Raw genomic sequence first — 10,006 nt, forward strand, 5'->3', positions numbered from 1 at the left:
GACAGTCACGAAGATACATACACACACAATCGCCTTGCAACATGTGAGCGTCCATATCCACACACCGGCAGCTCACAGGAACGCAGGCAATACTCACAAGACTAACACACTGGAGTATGAGAATTGACACCACACAGATACTGTAAGGCCAGAGAGGGAGAGAGCTTTTGAAAGGGTCAATGACAATCTCACACACCACACCTGCTAACAACGCAAAAGACTTTGCCCTCCTATACATAATCAAGACGATACTAAATCCACACACAACACACACAAACACACACACACAACAGGGACCAAGGGGGAAGGGCGAGTGCTCTTGAGTCACAGGACTCGTCGCACAGAAAGGAAGTAAGGATATGTCAGCAGGAAATCGGAGGCGTGGACAGCACACGGGAGAACAGGAACGGGGGCAAGAAAACAGGAACGCGACGACGCAGAACAGAACGGCATGAAGGATCAGGAACGGGGCAACGAACAGAATGGGGCAGAAAAGGAAGGACAGAACGTGGTGCTTCCTACATGGGGATTTAATGGCGAGCTGTTGCATCTTGTGGATTGAGGAATGTTCAACTCCTAAGTCTACTTATATATGACTGAACTGTGTGGGTTATCGTGATGTAGCCCTGAAGAATCCTTCTTGACTGACAGCCGTAGGGTTTTATCTCCATAAACCATCTCACCCACTCGTCTCCCAAATGACACCTAAACTCTACAACTATAATTTGCGAAGAAGTACCAACTTTCGTTACATATTTTCTGAGATACACGGAGTTTTATGGTGAAATAACACTTTTTTTTTTTTGACTGTATACTTATATTATAGATAGTTTGGTGACAACAAACCTCAGATATATGTATACATTTCCCACTCAACCAGCGAGATTTTAACAAAGGGTACCCAACAGCAAAAGAAAAAAATCCAAACTATGCAAGCCAAAACCATTAAGTTCCATAATACGGTGTGTTCTGACATGTATGTGTGGCTTTGTATTAAAGAATTTAAGACGCAATCTATAAGGGACCGAGGAGGTTTGATGGTAGATAAAATAAATTAGGCTATATACCGACGAAACCGTGCCTGCCGTCTCGATTGAATTGCTATAATTGACGACATCACATGGTCATTGAGAAGAAGGTCTGGATTCATGTCGAGGCGAATACTAGGGTATGACAAGTCGTAAGATAAGAGATAGTTCCCAAGTTTGTGTTGAGATAATCTGATCAATATATCGCACTTGTTTTGAAGTCTCATCAAGGAACATTGTAGCTTCAAATGTATACTCAGATTATGTTGTAAAGTTTACGTCCTATGCTAGCCAATTAGCGGCGATACTCCAACAAGTCATCAACATAATAGACAGTTCCACTTCTTATGATCATAGGTCACTGCTACCCAGATTCGGAGTGAGTCAATATGTTATGAGCACACCACGGATCCTAGCATCATTCAAACACAATCAACAGCGGCTGATCTAAGCATACCAACACATCACGACACCACAATTCACACACGAGACGGCTGAACATCCACACCTACGACACAACTACGATTCAACAACTACACAAATCCCAAACAGCAGAGAAACTCTACCAGACACGTAGATCGCGCGACTTATTTCCAGTCAACATCAGCTGATCATGCGTCTTCTCATCTGTGAGCACCACGGCTATGAGGGTCGATAGGAGAAATATATGTGTTTTCATGTCTAACTGTGTGCAGGTTGCTCCAGGTGAGCATTCTAGGGATCACATGCTCCACGAACAGATCTGCTGAGTGTATGACCGATTTTCGTAACAGGTCTGGTTATAGGTAGGGCTAGTGTACGGCCGATTGTCACTTCTCGCTCGGAGTTGAGTGTTTATTTTGCACATGTTTCGGATAGCCAATTTGGCGTTGGACTCGGCGGGAGTGTCCTAGGCGATGCAGAGTTGGACCTCTAAGGTAGGGTTGTGTGTCACTGTAATGAGTCGTCGCTATTGGTGATTGGACAGTAGGATGCTAGGTTTGGGATGGGTGTCTGGATGGTGTTCATTACTAGTGTTTGTCGGGTAGCTGCTCTACGATCAGTGGCTAAGTGTGTAATGCATAGGTCGATCGGAGTTGCTTGTGCTCGGAGCTTATGGAGGTCAGGCCCTTTAGGGACGCAAATCGGGGTAGATGTGTGGTGTTTGCGATAATCAACTTCTCTAGGAGGAACCTTGGCATATCATTCGTTGTCAGCTTTTCTCTGGATGTGCTGAGTTGGGAATAGTTGATATCGGTGGATTAGTTAGAAGGATGATTATAGAGGCATTGCGGATTGTGTTGCCTGGATTCCGTCTACCTGGGAGTGGCTGGGCAAAACGTAGGGTGGAGCTTTGAAAACTCTGGCCAACCCGTGTAAGAGCAGTTAGCATAGGAGCTAGTAGTTGACTGTTAGTGTCGTGAAGCCTATCTTGGCTCGAGCTGTGGCGCTTGGGGACAGCAGGGTAGGACTGGTAAATCTTGTGTCAAGGTTCGCGGACACCGTACCGGGGCAAGGTTCGCATCGTGCATAACGTGCACGTTTTTTATAGGGTTTTCTTCCTTTAGTATCGTTGGATTGCCTATCAGTCCTATCGTTAATCTAGCTATCATTGGCTAAATAAAATAGTGTGTAGTGTTGATCTCGAAATATAGTACGATATTTGTCTCTATATAGTTTAGAATCAGCCACTCTCTCTCTAAGATTTAGTGCGCAGAACAGTGACGCGGAATTGTAGACATACTTAATGTTTCTCTGAGGCTGAGAGTATCATATTAGTTGTTTTCTCGCGTAACGTATGAGACGGTAACCATATAGTCTACTCTCGCTATTTCTTGACTGGTATAATTATTATTATGAGAATGTAAGACAGGCGCGTTCAATTGTGTGATGAAAGAACACTGGCTGTAAAAGTGAGTGAAGTTTATATTCGAGTGCCACACAGCGTGGTGATGTCAAGTCTCGTGCTGTTGAGTTGGGTGCCGAATCTTTGTAAGCCTCTAGCGTTGATAAGTGATACTTCGCCTATTCGGTTTAAAAAAGACCACTAGAGGACGGATAACTCCACGGAATAACCTATACCTTAGTGGGTGACAATTCGATTCTTGGATCAAAAAATATTTTCCTACCGTTTCAGTGGGTTTTGTTTATAAATACAATAATCGATTCAAATCATGATGAAATTAGTTATTAGAAGCATAATGGGGTCACTGTGTGGGTTCTTACCACACTTTGGTTGATTTGTAACTAATGTTCATGCCCTGTTATCTACATAAAATACATATTGTGATGAAGTTTGTCTGTTAAAAAGGGTTGGTTTTTAATGATCTGAAGCTTTCACACCTCTGCATTCACTTCGAATTCGAGGTTTTGAGTGTGTCTGAACCGTGGTGATCAACCGAAAGGTTGGTAGGTTAGGGGGGCTCAACCGGCTCTGGTTTATATACGAGAACGTCACATCGTTGGTATACAGACTTCATTCGATAGTCAAGAGGGGTGGATGCCTAGCTAACTGTGTCAGTGAAATGCGCTTATTCAACTGTCTTGATTAAAAAACGGGTTTTTTATATCTGAAAACCGCTTAACACATTTACTCCTCGTCACAAATAACAGTCTGTTGTTAGCAATGGGAAGTACCCTCTAGAGTTCTGTGCGAGTTGTATTAGATTTGTTTGTAATTGCTGTGCTAGCTTAAAAAAAACGTCGCAGAGTACTAGCTACAGTACCTAGCCGCTGGAAGGGACAGCTTAGTGGGGGTGTGGGGAGTAGACCAGGCTGGTTCCGACCTTAGAACTCTGTGGTCGCGGTATCGGGAGATAACGCCAGTGAATTCTCATTCTAATTAATATGGTTCTGCTGTTACCCAGCACAATAACTCAGAGAGAACACTGGAGATTATTTAGAGCAGAACATGTTCTGTCTTGGTGGGCGCGGGACTATGATTCATTACACTACGTATGGATTGTGGTGTTGTATTTGTATTATCTGCTCTTAAGATAAGTGCTGCTAATACTAGTTGGATATATTGGTAGTGACTGGCTTTTAGTATGTTATTTGTATGAGAGGACGCGCCCGCTAGTGATATCTCCATGCGTGGTACTTGTGGGCGTTTTAGTGTACTAGCTCAGGGCTATCATGACAAGTTGTGTACGTAGCTCCGTGACGCGGTGCAGTGGAGCAGGGGGCGTGAATGGGTGGGCTGATGAAGGAGTCAGAGCGGGGGGGGTAGCGGAAGGGCAGCAGCAAGCCTAGCCCTACTTCTCTGGGGGAGAGGCGCAGGACCAGGCGCTCATCAGGCTGGATATCTTGGTTGTGTATTATGCAGGGAGCCGTGGGTACGAAGAACGAGATTTCATGTTGTCGACAGTTGGTCTGAGACCTCTCTCCGGTGCTGGCGCATTATCTGTCGAGGTGAAGTCAGGCGAAGCGTGGTGGAGTATCACAGAAAGGACAGGGTTGTACCTTGTATCGCAAGTGGGAGGTAGATACATGCTGTTTCCCGAAGCCGCTAGACTCAGCTGAGAATCTTTAGTGCTTGCTGTTAGTGAGAGCCAAACGAAAAGGAAGTAACCTCACAGCCTATACATCGCGTAGGGCCACATCGGACCTGGTGCGGCGTTCGTAACGGACGCCAATGGAAAACGTTTCTGTCCCGATGTCTCTTCCGCATTGTTGGTGAGCTAACTGCAGCTAATCACGAAGCTATAAGAGGAGATATTATTCCTCACGTACTAAGCTTCTTTATAGCGCTAGGCGGTATTCTAGGAATGAGTTTGTGTGTTTTGGTACGATAATATGGCCGATATAATGAATGTGTTGGATTGGACTTAGCAGCAGTGTAATAGTTTGTACAGCTGTTCATGAGGGTCGTAAGTATAATATCCCTCATGTTGTCCTGTGCCTTTTAGGCTAAACTCTTCTTAGTCTCGCTGTTAAGTGGAGATAGCCAATTATAACACTCAAGTAAATTCGCAGCTTCTAGAAGGGACGCAAACAGATGTTGTGGAATAGTGTTAAGTTGCAGCAATTGCGTTAGGTGTGCACGTGAGAGTAAAGGAAATTCTGAGTGAGCAAGGGACAGTCTGGATGACGCAGAGTCCTTCTTGTGATTCTGTTTGCGTCTTCTCTTTCACCGTTCAGATGGAAGATGTATATTCGTGATAGGAGAGATACGCTGACTTACTCGGAGGGAATTGCGCGTCAGCTAATTTAAGTCAGCAGCACACGTGTTGACTAGTAGTTGGACACGATGTCGCGCGATCCAGTCTCTCTCTCCTCATGCTTTCTGGTGTGCGTTCGTCGCTGGTGCGCATACGGATGGCGAGACACACGACGCAGCGCCCATGGCACAAAAGTAGATCTGTCTGAGCGCACTCTTCGCACAAGCGACACAAACCCATCACATCAACTTAAAGCGCACTTGATGCTCTGACCCGTTGCTGCAGTTTGTCTTTGTCTTTCTTCATTTGTCGTGGTTCCGACATATTCTTGTTTGGGGCGCCCCGCCTCAGCCCGGTCGCACCTGTTTCCGCCGGGTTGGAAGAGTGAACTGTCTGCACCGTTATATCGTGTAATATGGGGTGAAGAGGGAGATCGGCCGACTTCGCATCCACTCGGCGGGACGGCGTGTCGCTCTGGTAGCGTTACCCAAGTGTATAATCTAGGCGTACGGGTTTTTTTAAAATCAGACGTCGCTATAATTACGAACGAAGACCATCGCACTAATTTTACTCCTCTTTTGCTGAAGAGCGTGGTCAAACCGGGTTAGGGGCGGGATCTCTGTGTCGACAGGATACTCGACCCTTAGAGCTCGGACTGACCACCACAGTATCTAGATTATAAAAAATGACGATAGGTAGTTCAGCAGCAGACTACAGGCGCATGAGTGCATATGTCTTTTCAGGCTCTCTCAAAGCTTCCTTGGCTAAACAGCTACTAATCAACAGGATTCCAAGCATGGACAAGCATGGGTTTTTGAGTTCAATCCGTCTATGTCATCCGTTTGGTATGCTGCGCTTGAGCTTAATGCGTGATATTCTATTCGGGTAATGTAGCTGGCACGGAGTAGGTTAGAATATCGGCTTGATAAATTCTGTGTTGATCACTCACATTTTCCCTGGACGTACAGTACTCGCTCTCTCGGTTCGTGAAGATGGTAAGAGCGACAGATACGATATTCAGACAAGAAGCGTACAGTTTACTTCGATCTTTACTCCGCTTAGACGTATATTTAAGGATAAGGGTAGGCTATCCGATGTATTGCATGTTTTGATACTGTGATTCCCACGAGATCAGATGCCATAATGAGGGGTTGGGCTACGAGGCGTGTAGTTTCTGTCTGTTACAGATAGCTGATGTGCATTCTCATGCAGATCTCCACTTGTTTTGATTACCTGTGTTGCAAAGAGCAGATATAAGCCAAAAGCGGTATCAAAGATAGTTTTAGGGTGTGGACGCTGAAAACTTGTATCGCGCATGTCAAATACATAGCTACCAATTCTATTTCCTTTTATAGGAATGTGTAGTTGAATGTAACAATTCGTAAGTAAGTTTTTTGTCAAAAGTATATATAGAATATGGTACATTACTGGTAAATTCCGCATAGTGTCAAGATAAATCTACACTTAAGTAGTATTAGTTCGAAGTAATGAGTTACACATTAACGATAAGGTATTATTACACACACTGTTGAAGACAGATAACACAACAATATGCAATGCGTAGTATGTTAATTCTTAAGATATATCTATTATTCGCTCCGCTGCTTTTTTGCATTTAGATAAATCTAGCAGTCACCACTCAGTGTAGCAGTTTCTCTCTGAGCCCCCAGGCTAGAGTTGATGGAAAATAGACTAACGAGCAGGCAGGGAGTACATCATCATGTCACTACAGAGACCGCTGAGGGACACATCTAACAAGGTTTTGGGGCATGTTGGCCCGATGCACTCTGGGAGTTGATGTTTATTTGACATGTTCCAGGTGCCAAAGTCGGGGGATGGCCAGCCCAGTGCAGAGATGACCCAGGAGGGGCTGGGTGCCACAAAGCAAATCTCCTATAAGACAGAGATCATAGGTGGAGTTCCCATCATCACTGCCACACAGGTAAGGAAGATGCACCAGTCTGGCCCAGCACTAACCAGGCCCTAACCAAACATGAGTACGGTTGCAAACATTCAGGAAACTTTACCAACATTCTCAGATTTTCCAGATGTCCCGGTTGGGATATTCCTGGAATCAAGAAGGAATAAGCAGGATATCCTGGATTCCCTCACCTGGGATTTCTGGAAAACCTGGGGGAGTTTCTGAAAATCTGCAACCCTTAACGAGTAAATAGACATATCTGACATATGTTTGAAGGCCATTTGCTCAGCTGTGGCTTGGAACAGTTAAGTCAAATCTGTCAAATTGGGACAGTAACGAGCAACATTCCATAACTGAGTTTTTGTTCCCTTAGTAACTTGATTTTAGCCATGTTAATCAGCTATATAAATAGATGGTCTGACTGAATAGAAATGTCCATGGATCAGGCCATCTTTTAGATAGTGACAGACATTGAACTTAATGTTCCTCTGAGGAGGAGCTCATACGTGTTTTCTGGTACGTATGAGCGGTACCAGTCATATCCTGTCTTGTGCTGGTATATGGTATGTAGCAAGGCCTCTTAAAAAACACTGGCTGAAAGTGAAAAGTTACATCCAGATGCACAAGCTATGATGTCACTTCCTGTGTGGGCAGTGGCGGTGCAGTGGTCCGGCCTCAACTTCAGCTTATGGAACAGCCAGTGAATTCTCTATCATTATTGTTTGCTGTTACCACACATTTCTAGTCACTGGAGATGATGATATGGTGGGGGGCTTGTCATACACACGTATGGGATTGTGTGTGTATTTGTATCTATCTGTCTAACGTGTGTGTGTGTGTTGGCGTGCCCGATATACTCCCATGCGTGCGTCTGTGCGTTTGTACACTTACATGTGCGTGTCCTGCGGTGCAGGAGCAGGGCGACGGGGGGCAGAACGGAGCAGAGCGGGGGGGCCAGCGGAAGGCCCACAGCCAGCTGCCCTACTTCCTGGGGCGAGGGGCGCAGGACCAGGCGCTCATCAAGGCTGGATACTGTGTGAAGCAGGGAGCCGTGGTGAGTAGAGACGGTACAGACAGTGGGAGAACTCTTCCCGGTGCTGGATACTGTGTGAAGCAGGGAGCCGTGGTGAGTAGAGACGGTACAGACAGTGGGAGAACTCTTCCCGGTGCTGTAGCACGAGAAGCCCACACTAGGACCATGGTCGCGTTCGTAACGGAACGCAATGGAAAACGTTTCTGTCCGTTTTCTTCCTTGTGGTGCCTAATGAGTACATCACAAGCTCAGAGGAATTCTCCCTCAGCTACAAGCTTTTTATACTAGCGGTATTCCTGGCTGTGTGTGTTTGTCGACCTATAGGATTATGATGTGTTGGAGTTGGATAGCAGCAGGTATCTGACCAGCTGTTTCAGAGGGTGAATTATATCCCTCATCGTTGTCCTGCCTTTGACCTAACTTCTCTTAGCTCTCTGTTAATGGAACATATTAACCACAGTAATCCAGCCATTCTAAAGCAAACAGTGTCGGAATAGCTGTCAATTAGCAGCATTCTTAGCAAGTCAAAAGGATTTGGAGGAGCTGGAAATGTTGCCAGCCATCTGTGATTTGTTTTCCTTTCTCTTCCGCAGATGAAGAACTGGAAGAGGAGATACTTCTTACTGGAGGAGAACGCGGTCAGCTACTTTAAGTCAGACCTGGTTAGTGGGAATGTGGCTCTGTCCTCTCCTCCTTCTGTGGGCGGCTGTGAGCAAGGTGACACACACTCCACACAAAATGACCTTGAGCCGCCCACGCCAACACACACCCACACACAATTCAAAGGAGCTGCCTGACCCCGTTGGCTAGCAGTTTGTCTTTGTTTTCCACCTGTGTTTCACAGACCCCTAGAGCTCCGGACAGACACACACAGATTAGATAAGAGCCGACTCCAGGCCTGTGCATTGTTGCAGGCTCCCAAAGCTCTTGGCACAGCTACTAATAAACAGGACTTCCAAATGGACAAGCTGGGTTTTGATTCATCGTCCATGCTGGCCCAGATTCTCAGCATTTCTATTCTGTACTGTAGCTAGACGAATGCTAGATTGTTGATAAATCTGTTTGTCCCACTCACATTCTGCAYCTCCTCTCTCCCGGTCTGAGAGGTAGAGAACGAGTTCAGACAAGAGCGACAAGTTTTCTCCCTCCTTTACTCCCTACGTTTTTAGGATAAGGAGTGGCTTGTGTAGCATTTTTTTTGTGATTCCCCGAGATCAGAGCCAATAGGGATGACCAGGGATGTTCTCTTGATAAGTGTGTGAATTCGACCATTTTCCTGTTGTGCCAAGCATTAGAAAGGTAACAAGTACTTTTAGGTGTCAGGGAAAATGTATGGAGTAAAAAGTACATTATTTTCTTTAGGAATGTAGTGAAGTAAAATCGAAAGTTGTCAAAAGTATAAATAGTAAAGTAAAGATACCCCAAAAAAATACTTAAGTAGTACTTTAAAGTATTTTCACTTAAGTAGTACTTTACACCACTGTTAAGACAGTACACATATTTTTCAGTTTTTTCCCCCCCTCCTTCTTGCCATTAAAACTAGTTAAGGAGGAAAATGATACCTTTGCAGCCTGAATGGAGGATGCTTTATGTACGAGACGGTCCACGGGGGAAACAAGTGTATTACCGGGAATGCACATTAATCCTAGACGATAGTGCAGATCTAGCGAGCACTATTGGCTGTCTAGGCTAGGCCTGGGTGTGTTCTCTCTCCAGACCACTTCATCTCTCCATCCTCTCCTACTAAAGTACCATTACAGCCTCTAACCCAGGGCCAAAGACATGCAGAGATACGTCTCTTATAGAGATTATGCTGGGATTGAGCTATTGTGTGTGTGTGTGTGTGTGTGTGTGTGTGTGTGTGTGTGTGTGTGTGTGTGTGTGT

At 45.3% G+C, this 10,006-nt stretch overlaps 1 pseudogene; it reads left to right on the forward strand.

Annotated features, from left to right (window-relative positions):
* LOC111977577 (pleckstrin homology domain-containing family A member 1-like) overlaps positions 1-10,006 on the forward strand; it is a 41,690-nt pseudogene that overhangs the window by 24,367 nt on the left and 7,317 nt on the right.

This window comes from Salvelinus sp. IW2-2015, linkage group LG18 (assembly GCF_002910315.2).
Source record: "Salvelinus sp. IW2-2015 linkage group LG18, ASM291031v2, whole genome shotgun sequence".
NCBI classification, from domain to species: Eukaryota; Metazoa; Chordata; class Actinopteri; order Salmoniformes; family Salmonidae; genus Salvelinus; species Salvelinus sp. IW2-2015.